Source organism: Ailuropoda melanoleuca, chromosome 1, assembly GCF_002007445.2.
Source record: "Ailuropoda melanoleuca isolate Jingjing chromosome 1, ASM200744v2, whole genome shotgun sequence".
NCBI classification, from domain to species: Eukaryota; Metazoa; Chordata; class Mammalia; order Carnivora; family Ursidae; genus Ailuropoda; species Ailuropoda melanoleuca.
In genome coordinates, this window is record NC_048218.1 from 89,698,411 (window position 1) to 89,715,504 (window position 17,094).

The following is a 17,094-nucleotide window of genomic DNA, read 5'->3' on the forward strand; positions in this document are numbered from 1 at the left end:
TTTTTTTTAAGATTTTATTTATTTATTTGACAGAAAGAGAGCACAAGCAGGGGGAGAGGCAGGCAGAGGGTGAGGGAGAAGCAGTCTGCCTGCTGAGCAGAGAGCCCAACGCAGAACTCAATCCCAGGACCCCAGGATAATGACCTGAGCTGAAGGCAGATGCTTAACCGACCGAGCCACCCAGGTGCCCCAGGACATCTCTTTCTTTATCCTTAATTTAATGATGGGCATGAGCAAGGTATCATCTTCAAAAATCAGGGCAGCTAGTCCTTTAAAGTGTCCAGGAGTGAATGCATCCAAAATATTTATAGAAAAGAAGAAAATTAGAGACCTGAAAAGAAAAGGAAAGGGGGGAGGGGGTGTTTAGCAATTGAATTTAGAATTTAACACAACTGGTTTTTAGCTTAATTCCTAGAGATGAAGTTGCTGTGCTGTGATCAAGGACAACCCATATTGTTTCTGTGAATGTCACTCACCCCATCTGCAAAGTGGAAATAATGATAATAGACCTTACCACCCTGGCACTGTTATGGAAGTAAATGAATTGCAAGAGTGGCTATAAAATTCCAGTTTTGAATTGAGTCCAAGGTCATTCTGTTTTTTAAAATGTATTTTTCAGAAAATTGGAAATTTGCTTTAAAATTTTTATTGAAAAAATACCCTCTTTTGTTGAATAATAATAGGAAATAAAACATGCCACAGTTCCAACTCATCCCCCTTTATTAATGAATTAAGTCACATCAAAATGCAATAAAAAGGGTATAAGAGGCTCCTAAGAAGCATTCAAATTTTTATCCATCATTTTCCTTCCATAAAATGAGCATTTCTATTAAAATGATATTACATAAAAATGGAATTTTAATGTGTGGAGATTCTTTAAAATCATAAGACCACCTGGTAAAAGGCAGGCTTAACACTACTTCTCCCTCCATAGAAATTAGGAATGAAAGAAATCAAAAATTATTGAAATTAGAAAATGCAAAACCAAAATAGCCACAAAATAAATGTGTTCCCCAAAGGTGAAAGTGCCAAGACATCCAACTCCTGATGCCATTGTTAAGAGTATTAGGCTCTTGCTCCTCAGTGACCACGGGAGGTAAGAAGTTCCAGGTGGGTCATGAATCACATAGGTCATTCGGGAAGGCGCAGCTGCAGGGAAAGAGGCCACATCTGACTGGGAGACAGGGATTGTGACCCTGCAGCACAGTCGGAAACATGAATTCCTTGCCATCAAAGTACATGCCAGCAGAAAGAGTCACCGTAGGAAAAAATACAATAAAGTTGAAGGATGGTCACTCCCAACAGAAACGAGCTCCACAAAGGATAAGGAAAGGGTACATTTGATAATGTGTATCACTAGGCTGTGATGTCATTTTCAAAATATAACCATTGGTGATGAATAGAAAACATTTCAAATTGAGAAGTGTTCAGACAATAAGCATAAAAGCTCTACATTGTATTTGTTTGTTTTTAAAGATTTTATTTTTATTTATTTGACAGAGATAGAGACAGCCAGCGAGAGAGGGAACACAAGCAGGGGGAGTGGGAGAGGAAGAAGCAGGGGGAGTGGGAGAGGAAGAAGCAGGCTCATAGCGGAGGAGCCTGACGTGGGGCTCGATCCCATAACGCCGGGATCACGCCCTGAGCCGAAGGCAGACGCTTAACCGCTGTGCCACCCAGGCACCCCTATACATTGTATTTGTAAATATTTTAGGGATGTGAATATTTATCTTGATTATCTCCGAAGAATTTTAATTTTTTTCTCATAATTTTAATCAAAACATTGCTATCCATTTTTTCTTAACTCTTTCTAATAGGTACCAAATTTTAATATCTAAGTCAATCTTTAGGAAAGAAACACTATCAAGAACTCCTCTCCAGAACAAAACAATGATGTTCTTTCCTCCAAGCAACCAAATTCGAAGTCTACCAAAACAAAAACAAAAAGCCCACACACAAAAAAGTAACAAAAATCACATTCTGGGGATTCAGTGCATTTAGCAGCCTCCAGTGTGCAGCCCAATCATCCTTCTGCTGACCTTCCAAAAAAAAAAGTAACAACCTAGCTCATCAAAAGATACATTTTCCATTTGCTTTTTTTTAAATTAAAAGTAACAATTTAAAAAAAAAAAAAGAAACCTTGAAGGAATTCACAATCAATTGCCTGACCCATTTTGATGTCATGTACCGCATACGAAGGTCAGGAAGACTATTTGCAGCACACGTGATTAGATGATACTGGTCTTCAAGGTTTCGCTTACTTCCAACCAGTGTAAAATACCCACAATTCCCAGTATAAAAGAACAGAGACTATCTCCTTGGAGAATCCCGCAGGACAATACAGGCACCAGAGCTGTTCTTCATAGAGTGCCAGGGCTTCTGTCAAATTGACACAGTTACCCTCTGTAAAATATTTCCATCCTGTTTCAGTACTTTCGTGGAGAGTTCAAGAGTCCGTCTGCGGGGCGCCTGGGTGGCTCAGTCGGTTAAGCGTCTGCCTTTGGCTTGGGTCATGATCCCAGGATCCTGGGATGGAGGGCCCGCATCCGGCTCTCTGCTCAGCAGGGAGTCTGCTTCTCCTTCTCCCTCTGCCTGCCCCTCCCCCTGCTTGTGCAGGCGCTCTCTCTCTTTCTCTCTCTGTGTCAAATAAATAAAATCTTAAAAAAAAGAAAAAAAGTCAGTCTGAGAAACTCCCATTTGGAATCTTCTTCTGGAGATGTAGAGATTGGAACAGCTGTCAAATCATTAATCATGTAATCATACTCTCTCCCTTCCTCGACATACCTTCAGTACCAGAATACAGTCTTCTATTAAAACCTGAGAGCAGTCTCCTTTGAGATTATCTAAGTGGTGGCCGCACGGTTTTCACAGGTGTTCTTACATCCATCAATCACCCTTGGTCAGTCTCTACCACAGTGACCATCTTTGGTTTCAGTCTATTTCACATAATCTGCCCCCAGCTCCACCGCCTGGAATCAGTGTGTCTTTGCCACTGTAGTCTTTTCCACTGGCCTTTTCCAAACATGGCCTATGTACACCCAAATCACCCCCTGCCAGACGAACATCTCCGAATTGCTTTGAGTGTAGAATTTTAATATTCTTATTAGGTGAGTCTTCACCATACACCATTTTGTCTATGTCGTACCCAACCAGGTAATATTCTTATTAGGTGAGTCTTCACCATACACCACTTTGTCTATGTCGTACCCAACCAGGTGACCATCAGCAGTGAGCCGGTATATGTTGATGACCCCTCCTCGAACTATGGGTGGTGATCCTTCCCCTTCCCAGTATGGTCCTTACTCAGTTCTTTCATTCTTTCTTTACTTCGTTCAAAAGACCATCAACTCCCTGGCCTTGTGAATCGCTATCATAACACTGCAGGCCCAACAGCCCAATCCATGTGGGTAAATTTTCAAATTGGCAAAGCTGCCGTTTTCGTTTCTGTAAGTCACTAAAACTACCGTGGTCCTGCCAGGTGTGCCCCGACTCCGTCGTCCCTTGCTCCTGGAAAATGGATTGGAGACCCTTTTAGAATGGTCTCACCATCGACGGTGCCAAGTGTGAAGTCCAGTGGCCAGGGCTGTGTTGCTGCCACAGGGAGGAGAGGCCCTGCACCCGGCCTGGGGGATGTGGCCTTGGGAGACTGGCGGCCGCAGGCATGTCAGGCTGCCCAGGGAGTGCCTCTCAGAAGAATTTTAATTTGAAAAAAGTAAAAGATAAAAAATGTATGTGAGAGCAAAAGACCCAACAAACAAGAGTCTTCCAGGGTATCCGCTGAGTACCTTGCAGAGGGCAGCACCTCCCTTGTCCCTCGACGCAGCTCAGGAAATAACTTCTTACACCAGTGTCTCCCCAGTGTACTAGAACTGGGTCTCCCAAGGGATTTCATTCACTGTTAACAGTCTTTCATAAACAGGAAAGATCTAGCTCAAAACATTCAATGTACTTCAGAAATCTACAAGGCCACAAATCACTAGGACTCTTATCCCCATTTGGCTTTCTTACCTCATTGTCAGATACCAACACTGACGACATTTCACATTTGCAATATTGTGAGTTATAAGAAATATATATTTGGTCATTTAAATACATATTGTCCTCATCTATTTGCCTTCTTCCACAATTCCTAGCTCACAGCTCCCAAAAGCCTTGGAATTTCCTAAGTGCAAGAGAGAGAAAGTTGTCACTTGTTATGTTGAAAATTGCCCAGAGCAGGCCCAGGCCAGGAGGCCCCAGAAGATGGAAAGATACTAACAATAAGCTAGAGATAACCAGAAGCCCTACTGGGAGCTCTAGATAACCAGTTTCTGCTTCTACAAACAGGCTTCCTGCCACAGGCTCCCTGCACTACTGTTCTGGCCTAAAGCAGCCTGCACTCCCCCCAGTTTAAACCCACCTACCAGCAGTCAGCATAGCCCTTGGAGCCTGACTGCCTGCAGTGCCCTATAAGAGCCCTATAACCCGTTGCCCAGGGCCCAGAATTTTGAGCACAAGCCCATCTGGGTCCGACGGCGTAAAATAAATCGAGTTCTCCTACTTCGAGTGTCACTTGGTCTCTCGCTGGTCTGATTCTTATTTTTCTGCAACAGCGTTAATGAGGTGACTTTTGCAAAGAACCTAAGGATGGAGTCTGGTGGCCAACGCAGCCAAGCCTGTGATCCAAGGGTTAGAATTTACAGGCCCACACCCTGACCCTCGGGGTGGGGAAAAGGGCTAGAGATTGAATCAATTGCCAGTGGCAAATGAATTAATCAATTGTGCCTATGTAAATAAAGCCTCCTAAAATTCCAAAAGGACGGGACTCAGAGAGCTTCCAGGTTGATAAACACCTGCAGGTTTGGGTTGTGGTGTCCTGAAGAAGGCATGGAAGCTCTGTACCCTTTGGCCACACCTTGGGCTACGCATCTCCTCCGTCTGGCTGTTCCTGAATTAAATCCTTTTATAATAAACCAGTAATTTAGGAAGTAGAATATCTCTCTGAGTTCTCGCTAGCAAATTAATCACACCTGAGACGGGGTGTTGGGAACCAATGATTTATAGTGGGTGAGAAATGCAGGTAACAAATCTGAGCTCGTGGCTGGCTTCTGAAGGGTGGGAGGGAGGGCAGCCTTGTAGGACTGAGCCCTTAACCTGTTGAACCTGTTGCTAGCTCCGGGTGGAGAGTGTCAGAATTGAGTTAAATTGTAGGACACCCAGCCGGTTTCCGGAGTATTGTTTGTTGTGGGAAATCCCGGCAGGCACGTGAGAACACACACACACACACACACACACACACCCCTGGAATTGGTCTCCGAACACCATTTTTACGTGTGAAAAGCTGGTCCTAGTTTCTAAAGCAACTTCACATACATTTGCTCTTTTGATCTTCAACACAGCCCCTTGCAAGAGGCAGGGCTGTTATTTTCTGGACGAGAAAACAAAAGAGCGCCAAGGTCGTCCTCTTAGAGTCACGTGGAAGACAAAACTCCAGGTCTTCTGGGTCCAAACCTACTGCACGTCTCGCTTCCATTTTAAATTGCATAATGATCATAAGAAGTTTCAATTCTCCAAAAAAAAAAAAAAAAAAAGAANAAAAAAAAAAAAAAAAAAGAGCAAAATCTTTGGCAAGCGCTCCTACGTTTTTCCAGGGCCCCTTGGAAGAGTAGGTGCTGTGTTTTCATCACCTGGGGCAGAAAGACCGCGGTGAGCTGAATTTCTCCCCAGCGAGGCGCTGGCAGCAGGCTCGGGCTGCAGATGGGCAGAGGGAGGGGAGACCAGGGTGCTGCGCTCCAAGCAGGGATTAAACATCCACATCGGAAGGGAAACAGCTGTAGCCCCTTTACATTACAGTTTTAACATTCTGAGCATGTAAAGAAATATAAAAATCACAAGTAGGCCCTGGATCATAACAGATGAATAAGGGATTTATAATCTTTAAACTGCAAGGGGAATGGCTTGCATTTGTACCATTTCCTATTTTGATTACAATCATTGTCCTGAGAGCAGATTCATGTCGTGCCTTTTCTGATTCTTTCTGCAATCCATCACCAGGAGAGGACAGCATGGTAATGCTGCCGTACATTCTTTGAAACACAATAAAAGCCTATGTAACTTCAGACCTTCCCGTTTGGTTTTTTTTTTTTTCTTTCTCTTCTTTCTTTCTTTCTTTTTTTTTTTTTTTGATTGCCATAATTTGATTGGGCAGTCATTTTCTATTGTGGCCCGTTAGCTACCTCATTAACCTGGACAGGTGAGATGGTCTGGACAATTAACTTCCAGAATATTAGAAAGGTTAAAGCAAAAAGCCTGCTGCTTAGTGCTTTTCATAAACTAGCTCGAGTATTAAATTCTGATATCTTGTTCCAGGTTCCCAGCCTGTAATCATAAGAAATGGCACAAAGCAAGGCTCTTCCTGAATTGTTTTAAAATGACATTCTTCTCCTAATGCTTTCTGGGCCTATGTAGTTTATATGTCAATAAACCTCGGAGAAATTTCTATGCCTCCCTTCGCTACATCACCTTGCTGCAGCAAAATGCCCTTTATTCCTTAGTAGGTACTTTTTTCAGCTCCATCTGTTTTTCTTGGTATTAAAGGAACTTGCATAAAATTGATAAGAACCTCTATAACAACCAAAATATTCTATTATTCTAGAAATTCACCATTCACAAAAGCAATGTGAAATATCGGAAGCTCATATGCAAAGATACAAATGCACAAGCCTTAGAAACTGGTGGGCACCTCTGGGCTCTAGCCTGGCGAGGAGCTCTTGCGGCCCAGCGGACGGCGCAGCGGGGGGGGTCTACCTGTATCATCGCGCTGCCCCTGGAGCCATCTGGAAAACTACAGCCGCACCAATGCGAGAAAAATGGAAAAGGAAGACGGATTATGCGACATTTTTCAGGTGTCATTCAGATCCTACCGCTGGGTAAATGCAAGGATGGCATGAAAATCCAGTAATTTCTAGATTAAGAAGGAAACATTAACTTTTTCTTCTCTGTGTTAGTTCTTTCACTCTCGGCCCAGCTAGATTGCCCAGCCTTTTACAGCCTAGGAACTATACGGAGCATAAGAAACTAGTAGCAGACCCTCAGCTGACCTATCCTCATTGCTTCTCTACCAACTGTCCCCTGGTGGCTTTATACTCAGGTGACACTTGGGACCTATGGGGAATTTCCCCTTGAAGGCTGCGAAGTTTAGCGTAGATTATACCACGTGCGGCTCCTAGGAGCTCATTAAAACCTTCCGACACCGTGCTTTAGGATAGATGCGGCAGCCTCAGGCATTCCAGGTGGATGTGTAAAGAGCCTCCTGTTTGTTATTCTAATTGTGGTCATTATACAAATGTAAATGAAACGTACACTCTGCTCTTCATTTGCATGTAGATTTGGCAATTGGTATTTGAAAAAAACAGTCTTGTCACCCACTTCTCTTACCAATCAGTACCCTTCTCAGACAATTGATTAACTCATGCATTTACCCATTTATCCCACAAACATTTACTCCACATCTCTCATGCCCCAGGCAGTGTGTGGGTAACAGGCATGGAATATACGAAAATGGTGAGAGCTCTCTGCCCTAGTGGGGGGAGAAATCTAGACAGATAAATTATAAGTACTATTTGTTAAGTGATATAATTCATGTACAAATAAAATTCTGTATCGGGAAACCCAAGCAGGCAGGTTGGTAGAGATGTTACTTGAGTCGGATTTGAGGAATGAGAAGGACGTTTCCAAATGGAGACAGCTCAAAGGACATCCTTGATAGGATGAAGAGCAAAGGCCGGTCGAAGATGTGTGTCAAGAGAATGCAATGTTAGTCCTGGCCTAAGCAAAATCTAATTCTGTAGAAGAAATCCACTTTCCATTGCTTCCTCTCCGCCTTCCTGAAATCACATAACAGAGGCAAACTTCGATACAAATAATTTGGCACTTTGTTTCTGTTCCTCCCTGCTGTTATAAACAAAGACAAGATTTTGTTACAAGAGCCACAAAGGTGCCATGCTCTTTCACATCACCATCTCCCTTGATCTCACAGGTCGTAGGAAACAATCGAATGCTGTGCAGGACAGACGATGTCTCAAGGACCTGGTAACTGCCCCAGCAATGAAGTGGTCTGGGGACCATATTTTCTAAAGACAAAATGAAAACACGTGGTCTGGTAACAGGACAAAATTATCTTGAAGAACTGCCAAGACGGAAGGGCACAGCAACTCCCTCTCTAAGCAGGATCTGTTCTCCAGAACAGTGCTGCCCAGAGAGAATATAAGGTGAGGCACAAATGCGAACCACATACGCAATTTAAAAAAATTTTATAGGGGCGCCTGGGTGGCACAGCGGTTAAGTGTCTGCCTTCAGCTCAGGGCGTGGTCCCGGCGTTATGGGATCGAGCCCCACATCAGGCTCCTCCACTGGGAGCCTGCTTCTTCCTTTCACCCCCCCTGCTTGTGTTCCCTCTCTCGCTGGCTGTCTCTATCTCTGTCGAATAAATAAATAAAATCTTTTAAAAAATAAAATAAATAAATAAATAAAAAATAAATAAAAATAAAAAAATTTTATAGCCACATTTAAAAAGTTTAAAAAAGTGAAATTCATTTTAGTAATATATTTTATTTAATCTAATCTATCAAAAATATAAATAATGTTTTTAAAGTAGTAACAAGATATTTCACTTTTTTTAAACTAAGTCTTTGACATCCTCTATGCATTTTCCACAGACGGTGCGTCTCCATTTGGACTTCCACACCGCAAGTGCCGAGTAGCCATGGGGGTCTGGTGGCTGTGGTCTCAAAAGGCATAGGTCTATACCTAGGAAACTATCCATGGCCCTTCCTTCCCTGCACCACTCTGCATTGGTAGTAATCCCCACATAATCAAAGGACTATGTGACATTGCTCAGGAATTCCTGGCTGCCCTAAAGGAAAAACAAATAGTTAATTTACAGAGACCACAATCCTGCATGACATGAGTCTCCCTCACTTTACAAATGTCTCAGCAATCTACAAGAACAAAGCATTTCTATCAATAACCTAGCTTCCAGAAGGACGTGTAGATAAAATTAAATGTCCTTATAACCTGCAGCCCACTGACAGATACTTGAAGCAGGCAGTGTCATGTTCCTCCAGGAAGTTCCCAACTATCTTCATGTTAATGCCTTGCTGAGGGAAAAACAACCTTAACTTGACAATGGCAAGGCTTCTGGTATCCTGGGCCTCTTCTTTAACATATGAAAATCCTTTTGAAACCTCCCTTTTCCTTACCTCCGCCAACCCCATAGTATATAATCAGCCACCCCTCATAACCCGGCGGGGGGGGGGGGGGAGAGCAGCTCTTTCTGCCCACAGGTCCTGTCCCCATGCTTTAATAAACCACCATTTTGCACCAGAGACATCTCAAGAATTCTTTCTTGGTCCTTGGCTCTGGACTCCACCCCACTGAACCTCACCTGTATTCGAAAACTACAACAGGAACACAATGTGAAACGGGTCTTGTTTCTGCTTTTGGAGTCTTGTTGCGGAGAAACAAGTAAACAGTAAGGATGCCATGCCTCGAATCTCTGACAGTGTGTGCACGAGAAGTGTCGGGAGCTCAGAAGAAAGTCAGGAATGAACAAGGAAATGAGGAGAGTAAGGGGAATCATTCAGAGCACTGCGGGGTTAGTGAAAGTTTAGTTAGACAGCTGTAAAGTGGAAGGGAAAACAAACCTTGGAAGAAAAAGGAATATGTGCAAAGACCTAAGGCACTATTTTGCAAAAGTCAAAAGTAAAAGTAAAACGGGGCGCCTGGGTGGCTCAGTCACTTAAGCATCTGCCTTCAGCTCAGGTCATGATCCCTGGGTCCTGGGCTCGAGCCCCATGTCAGGCTGTCTGCTCTGTTTCTCCCTCTCCCTCTGCCCCTCCCCCTGTTCATACTCTCTCTCAAATAAATAAAATCTTTGAAAAAAAAAAAAGGAAAACACTATTTACAAGAGCCAAGATATGCGAGCAACCTAAATGTCCATCAACAAGTGAATGGATAAAGAAGAGGCAGTGTGTACACACACACACACACACACACACACACACACACAGGAATATTACTCAGCCATAAAGAAGAACAAGATCTTGCCATTCACAGTGACATGGATGGAGCTAGAGGGTATTATGCTAAGTGAAGTAAGTCAGACAGAAAAAGAAAATACCATATGATTTCATTTATATGTGGAATTTAAGAAAACAAAAGCAAAACAAAACAAGTGAACAAATATATCAACGAAAAAGCAGAAACAGACCCATAAATACAGAGAACAAAGTGATGATTACCTGAGGGGAGGAAGGGGGGGTGATGGGCAAATGGGGGAAGGGAAGTGGGAGGTACAAGCTTCCATTTCATGAAATGAATAAGTCACAAGGATAACCGCTACAATACAGGGACTATAGTCGATGGTACTGTAATAGCTGGTATGGTAACAGATGGGAGCTACACCGGTGGCGAGCAGAGGGCAGAGTGTAGAGAAGTGGAGTCACTGTGTTGTACGCCTGAAACTAATGTAATGCTGGGTGTCAGCTACACTTCAATAAAATAAGTACAAGGCTTTAGCAGTGGGGTGGGGGAGTAAAACTGTAATGAGGACGTTCTGAGGCTATCAGGGAATATGTTAGAACGTCTGTGTGTCTGTGCTGCATACACCCAGCCACAGCTGGCATGGCGTGGACCCAGAGAACCTTCAAGCTTCCGATACCTAGTCTGATAATTTCCAGGAAAATCCCTGCAACTTGCTTTTAGACAGAGACAGTAGATGTCTGTTATTAACACTCCAGAACCAAACCAAAAATCCAACAAATGGTGCTGCAAATGTAAACGCTGGATATGAATGTAAAGTACTGTCATAGTCACTTAAACTTACAGTATTGTCGAACCACAGGCTGGGGGCCTTAAGGTCAAGATGTCTTGCTTATAAAATAGAACATTTTTACCAATTCGAGAACTCTATGCTAAAATATTTTCTGCAACAGTAACAGAATCACATTTACCTTGGTTGACTCCCTTTGACTTTAAGGCAGCAGGCAAGGTTGCCCTCTGCCGACATCTCCAGCTCCCCCCACACACACACCCCCACCCTGACGCTCGGAGGTGCAAGGATGCTGCCCTCTAGTAGTTGGCAAATTACTTACAGTTCCTGAAATACAGAGCTGCAGTCTCTCCCAGTTGCACACCAGTGCATGTACGATTCCCAGAATGCACTGCTAATTTCCACCCGACCAACTCCTTAAAACTCAGCACAGGCGCAACCTCCTTGGGGAATCCTCCCCACCCTCCCACTCTCCACCCCTCTGGGTGGGTGCTACTCTTAGGTGCTCTCACAGACCCCAGTGAATATCCCCACCACAGCTTTTTCTTCCATTTACTTGCTATCTTGTCCCACAGCCTGTTAACTGCTAGTGGGCAAAGATTTTTTTTTTTAAATTTTTGTAACCCCTACTCAAATTCTAAGTGACGATAAAGGAATAAATGAATGAATCAGTCCGTTTATCTTATTGTCTTTAGAACAAAATGATTGGGGTTGAAGAATTTATGTGTTATGAATAATTTACATACAAAAGGCAGAGTTGGGGCCAAATATTTTTTAAGGAAAATAATGCATAGTAAAAGATATAAAAGGTTATAATTAATTTAAAGAGAGGCAGAGTTTGGGTGCCTGAGTGGCTCAGTCAGTTAAGCAACTGTCTCCTGATTTCGGCTCAGGTCATGATCTCAGGGTCCTGGGAATGAGCCCCGAAATGGGTTCCATGCTTAGCAGGGAGTCTGCTTAAGAATTCTCTCCCTCTCCCTCTGCCCCTCCTCCCACTCTCTCTATCTCTCTCAAACAAATAATCTTGAAAAAGAGAGAGAGGAGAGAAAGGTAGATTTGGGCTCAAAGTAGAACTTCCTAACAACCGGGGCCATCCCACAAAAGAAGGGCTTGTCTGTACATAGGCAAATCATGCCAGTGGGCTGAATCCAGCCCATGCCTATTTTTGTAAATAAAGTTTTATTGTAACACAGCCACAACCACTTGTTTACCCATTGTCCACAGCTGCTTTCACACACACAGACAGAACTGAGTAATTATAAGAAACCCTAGGGCCTGCAAAGCCTAAAATATTTACCATCTGGCCCTGTACAGAAAAAGTTTGCTGACCTCTGGTCTACTAATGAAGTTGTGAGTTTCCCATTATAGAAAGTATTCAAGTAGAGTCTGGATCTGTCCAGGATGTGAAAGAAATATGTTCTTTTAAAGGGAGAGTGGTAACTTTTAAATTTCCTCCCCTCTGGGCAGGTCTGTGATTACAGGCCTACTTTTCTAAGACAAAACTAAGTCACACTCTCTAATTTGTCTCTGACTGACAGCCCATAACGGGCAGCATTGCTAGGTGGAGGGAAAGAAATCATTGCCCAGCTGTGGCTTAAGTAATGCACCTGACTCCCTAAATACAGTTCACTGACTCTCTGAATAATGAAAGAAATAAATTTTGCTTTCAAACATCACCAGGGCACTATCATAGGAATCTGTTGTGAAAGATTCAAAGGAAGCCAAAGGCACAGTGACCTGACCTGCTGCTAACTCTGTATTTCCCACAGACCTAAACCCAGGCTGTCCCTCTGGACCACACGTATTAATCAGCCAGCAGCCCTTCGGCCTTCGCTGTTCTTTATGAGGCTGGGTGGTCACGCTGGGAGCAGAGTCACCTATGAGATTACCTCTCCTGCTTGTTTCTTCTTATCAACTCCCCCCAACAGGGCCCAGAGGTCAGGTCCCCAAGGCTGCTTTGCCATCCTTTGGCGGGTTTATTTACTGGAAATGACAAATTCTCAGAGTCGAGCACTCAGGATGAAAAGGAATTCCCTTTCAGAAATCATTCCATCTTCACATATTAACATGAGACCTGTGAAATGTTCATGTTGACTAAAACGAGGTGTGTATAACGATTTGTTGTGTATTAGGAGGGCTGAAACGTCTGCATGCTTCCAGACTTTTACAGAGGCTGTCCCTTTGGGTGGAAGCAGGAAGGAGCCTTGGCATCTGGAAGACAGGAGGCAAGGCTGTATCCTGCCATGGAAGGTCTTGCTGCAGGAAACCAGCCACGGACAGCAGGGTGGGGGCAAGCGGTGTCCTTGCTCCCGCTGCCACATCGGTACAGCTCAGCGGCCATCTCAACACGTTTATGGTGTCACTAGGTGTGTTGTTCTATGGATAAAGGAGGGATAGAAGCTAGCCCCAAAGGCTTCTTTTTTTTTTTAAGATTTTATTTATTTATTTGTCAGAGAGAGAGAGAGCACAAGCAGGGGGAGCGGCAGGCAGAGGGAGAAGCAGGCTCCCCGCTGAGCAGGGAGCCCAACATGGGACTCGATCCCAGGACCCTGAGATCATGACCTGAGCCGAAGGCAGACGCTTAACAGACTGAGCCACCCAGGCACCCCCCACCCCAAAGGCTTCATTTTCAAGTGGCTACATGGGCTTTCCCCAAAGTCACTTAGCATTCATTCAACCCCCTTCAAATTGCTCCTCACCAAATACATCAAGTCCCAGGAGATCTCAAGGATGAAGGCAGCTGAAAAGATCCCCAAATATTTGTGGTAGAAATTATTTATGGCTGTTGTTGACTTCTGTGGCCGCATTCGAAAATGCTTTCGGGTTTCTAGTAAATGTTCCTCCTTCCCCTCCCATCCCTCTACACAGTGGCTCTCTCCTTGTTGACCACAGCTGCTGTGCCAAGGAGCTACACTCTTGCTTCCAGATTTCTGCCAACCCTTGCTACCGGTCTGAAGGAACTGGCTGCTTTAGAAGGGAAGGGAAGCAATCTCTCCAGCATCATGTAGTATAAAGGGAAGATCATGTAAGATAGCTCTCTGGGGACAACCTGCACAGATCCCTGGTGTTGGTTCCCCCTTCTTCTTCCTCCCCCACTCCCCAGTGCGGGAGGATACCTGCTGCAATAAAAAATAATAGAGAAAACTTTGCTCCCATGAAACCTTATTGAAATGCTCCACTGAAAGGAGAGACTGGAGGTCAGTAGGGGAAACATTCGGTCAATGGGATTCAGAGCGTCGCTCCCTCTTCTGTGCTCCTGTGGCACCAACAGGCTGAACCGGTCCACGGCATTTATCCACTCTGCTCTGCGCTGTTGTCTGTCCATGTCTATCCCATCCACTCATAGAGCATGGAAAATTCCTTAAACGCATGCTCTCCCTGCTACTTCCAATAGCTCCTAGCACAGGACTTTGCACCCTGAAGTCATTTGAGATTTTTGTGGGGGGAGGTGCTATTTTTGAAGCCTGGGAGCTAGTTTGAACACATTTTAAGAATTTTTAAAAGTTTGGAGAGTCACCTAAACATGGAGGAGAGGGATCAGATTGTTTCTTTCTTCCTTACTGCGGTAGAGAGAATGAGGGTAGCCCAGACTTGTCCAAGTCCTAATCCCCAGAAGCCATGAATATGTTGTGTGACAAGGCAAGGGGAAATTAAAGCTGCAGATGGAATTTAGGTTGCTAATCACCTGACTATAAAATAGGAAGGTTTCCCTGGATTATCCGGGTAGACCCAACATAAACACAAAGGTCCTTGACAGTGGAAACAGGAAGTAACAGCGCTAGTGTCAGAGGAAGGCCATGTAAGGAAGACTGCTAGCCATCACTGACTCTGAGGATGGAAGGGGGCACAAGCCAAGCCAGGTGGGCAACCTCTGAAATCTGGAAAAGGCAAGAAAACAGATACTCCCCCCAGGGCTTCCAGTAAAGAAGGCAGCTCTGCCGATTCCTTGCTTTTAACTCAGTTCCAACTTCAGAAACGTAGGATAATAAGTTTGTGTTGTTTAAGCCACCAAATTGATAAACATTTGTTACAGAAGCAGTAAGAAACTAATCGACTCACTATCCAAGATTTGTGGAGAAGGAAAGAAAGGTCCCCCAATTTTCTGCCCCAGAAATGTCCCTCCCACTTTCCACTGGGCCTTGAGAACTGGGAAAGTAATATCTCAGTCAGTTGACTGGGGCACCATCCCTGGTTTCCGTAAGGAAACCTTTTTTTTTTTTTTTTTTAATTTTTTCTTTTCAGAAAGAGAGCACGTGAAGGGGGAGGAAGGACAGAGGGTCAAGAGAGAGAGAACCCAAGCTGGCTCCACTCTGAGTGCAGAGCCCGCCTTGGGGCTCAATCTCACAACCTTGAGATCATGACCTGAGCCAAAATCAAGAGTCAGATGTTCAACCGCCTGAGCCACCCAGGCACCCCTCTGCAAGGAAATCTTATATCGGTGGCTGTCAAGGGTCTGGTTTTCACAATGGAAAGCCACTTGCTATAGTGCCTGGACAACAAAATGTCACTTGAAAGTGGTGTCCCCAAACCTGGTAAGCAATGGATGTTGCCCATGGAGACAGGCTTGGAACCAACAATACTGGCTGGAAACAAAGGTGATGCATGGAGACACAGGTGTTCCAAGCCAGGGAGGAAAATAGAGAGAACTGGGCTCCAAAGGCCATCTTTGCTAATATCACAATTTTGCTTACTGTCAAACACTTAAAGAGGCAGGCTCCCCAGTTCAGTCTTTATGGAGTTGATTAGCCTGGGAGGGCTGCAGAGACTGCCTCTGTTACATCCACTGAGTGAAATAGGAGCCTCCAGGTTCTTGTGATTGCTCAGTACTGAGGTGCAAGTCAAACGCGTTTATGGGAGTTGGCCTCTAGCCCACTTCTTATGAATACACATAAACACACCTTTTATTGCTCAATAATGTTTTCCCTTTTGCAACTTTTTATGAACCATTTAAAAAATGGGGTCTGTATTTTAATGTTTTTCCAAAAAAGGAACCACAGAAATACCAAATCTTCCAAATGGGAACTCCTCTTGCCTGCTGCCTCAACCAAAAATTATTCACCAAGGGAATGTTCGAAGCCTCAGCATCAACAGCTTGATATTAATTTGGCCCAAATCCAACTGACTTGCTCCCCAGACTGAGTTTCCGCACTCCTCTTTACGAGCCCGACCTCAGCCTCTGGGGTGCCGAGGTGCAATGCAGCAGAATTCGTCAGCTCTTTATGCCTATGGGAGGATCTCCCCACTGGCTCTGTTACCAATCAGCGTTCTCCTGTCTTGGCTCCCATTCAGAAAAGCGAGAAGCTCTTTCCTCCATGCACACCTTTCATTGCCACCTCAACACCATGAATCTAACCTTTGTGACCCCCTACCTGGACCATTGCAATAGCTTCCTAACTGAGTACCCTATCTCCAGTATCCACATTCTCCAATTTCCATAACTAACCACATTGCCGCCAGATTAATATCTAAAGGAGAGATACAATCCTATCATCCCAGCTTAGAGGCTTCAAAAATTCTCCACTTTTCACCCAGTGAAGTTCAATCTCCTTAACCTGGCACTCGATTTCATACAACCAGGCTCCGAGTTACCTTCCCAGATGTTATCTCTCCCTCCTCGCTGCCCAGACTTCTGCCGTGCAGGCAGCTAGGATGATCCGGCGCTCCACGCATGTCTTTACTCTTGCCACTTTTGAATTCTTTGTTGCAAGCCACAAAAACCGATGTAAGCTACCTTGGGAACAAACGGATGTGCTGCAAAGTCATAGGGCAGTTCACAAGAATCCGAAGAGCAAGGCACAGGAAGTGCAGGAACCAGAGTTACTCTGGGGAGAGAGCTGCCCAGTAGCAGGAACTCTCGGACCATGTCTTCGGGGCACAGCCTAAGCGGGTACACGCACTCCAGCTTTTTGAGTTGTTTTGTTTGCTGCTCTGCTTTTGCTTAGATTCCAGTTCCAGAGAGTGTTCAATCGACCTGGCTTTTGCTAGTGAAAATCAGACCACCCTGATAGACGATTTTGCACGCTTTAGAGAATTCCCCAAATGTGAGTCAGAGTGTTAGCACCAAAAAAACACCTAACGGAGGTGGGACAGCCAAAAGCCACAGATACCTGCACCCCAGTATCTTCATCTAAGATGCTCATTTTCTACCTACCAGTCCCTGCCCGTCTTCAAGACCCAGTTCATACATCATTTTGAAGCCTGAGTTCATCTGTCTTGCTGTGAACTTCCGGTTCAGAGTGGGCTCCCTCCGCTCCTGGAGTCCCCCTTACTTTCCTCCTCGTTTT

General features: G+C 44.5%; 1 pseudogene; it reads right to left on the minus strand.

Moving 5' to 3' along the window:
• Positions 1 to 2,245: 2,245 nt before the first annotated feature.
• LOC105238648 lies at positions 2,246 to 16,673 on the minus strand (annotated as a pseudogene).
• Between the last annotated feature and the right edge of the window lie 421 nt (positions 16,674 to 17,094).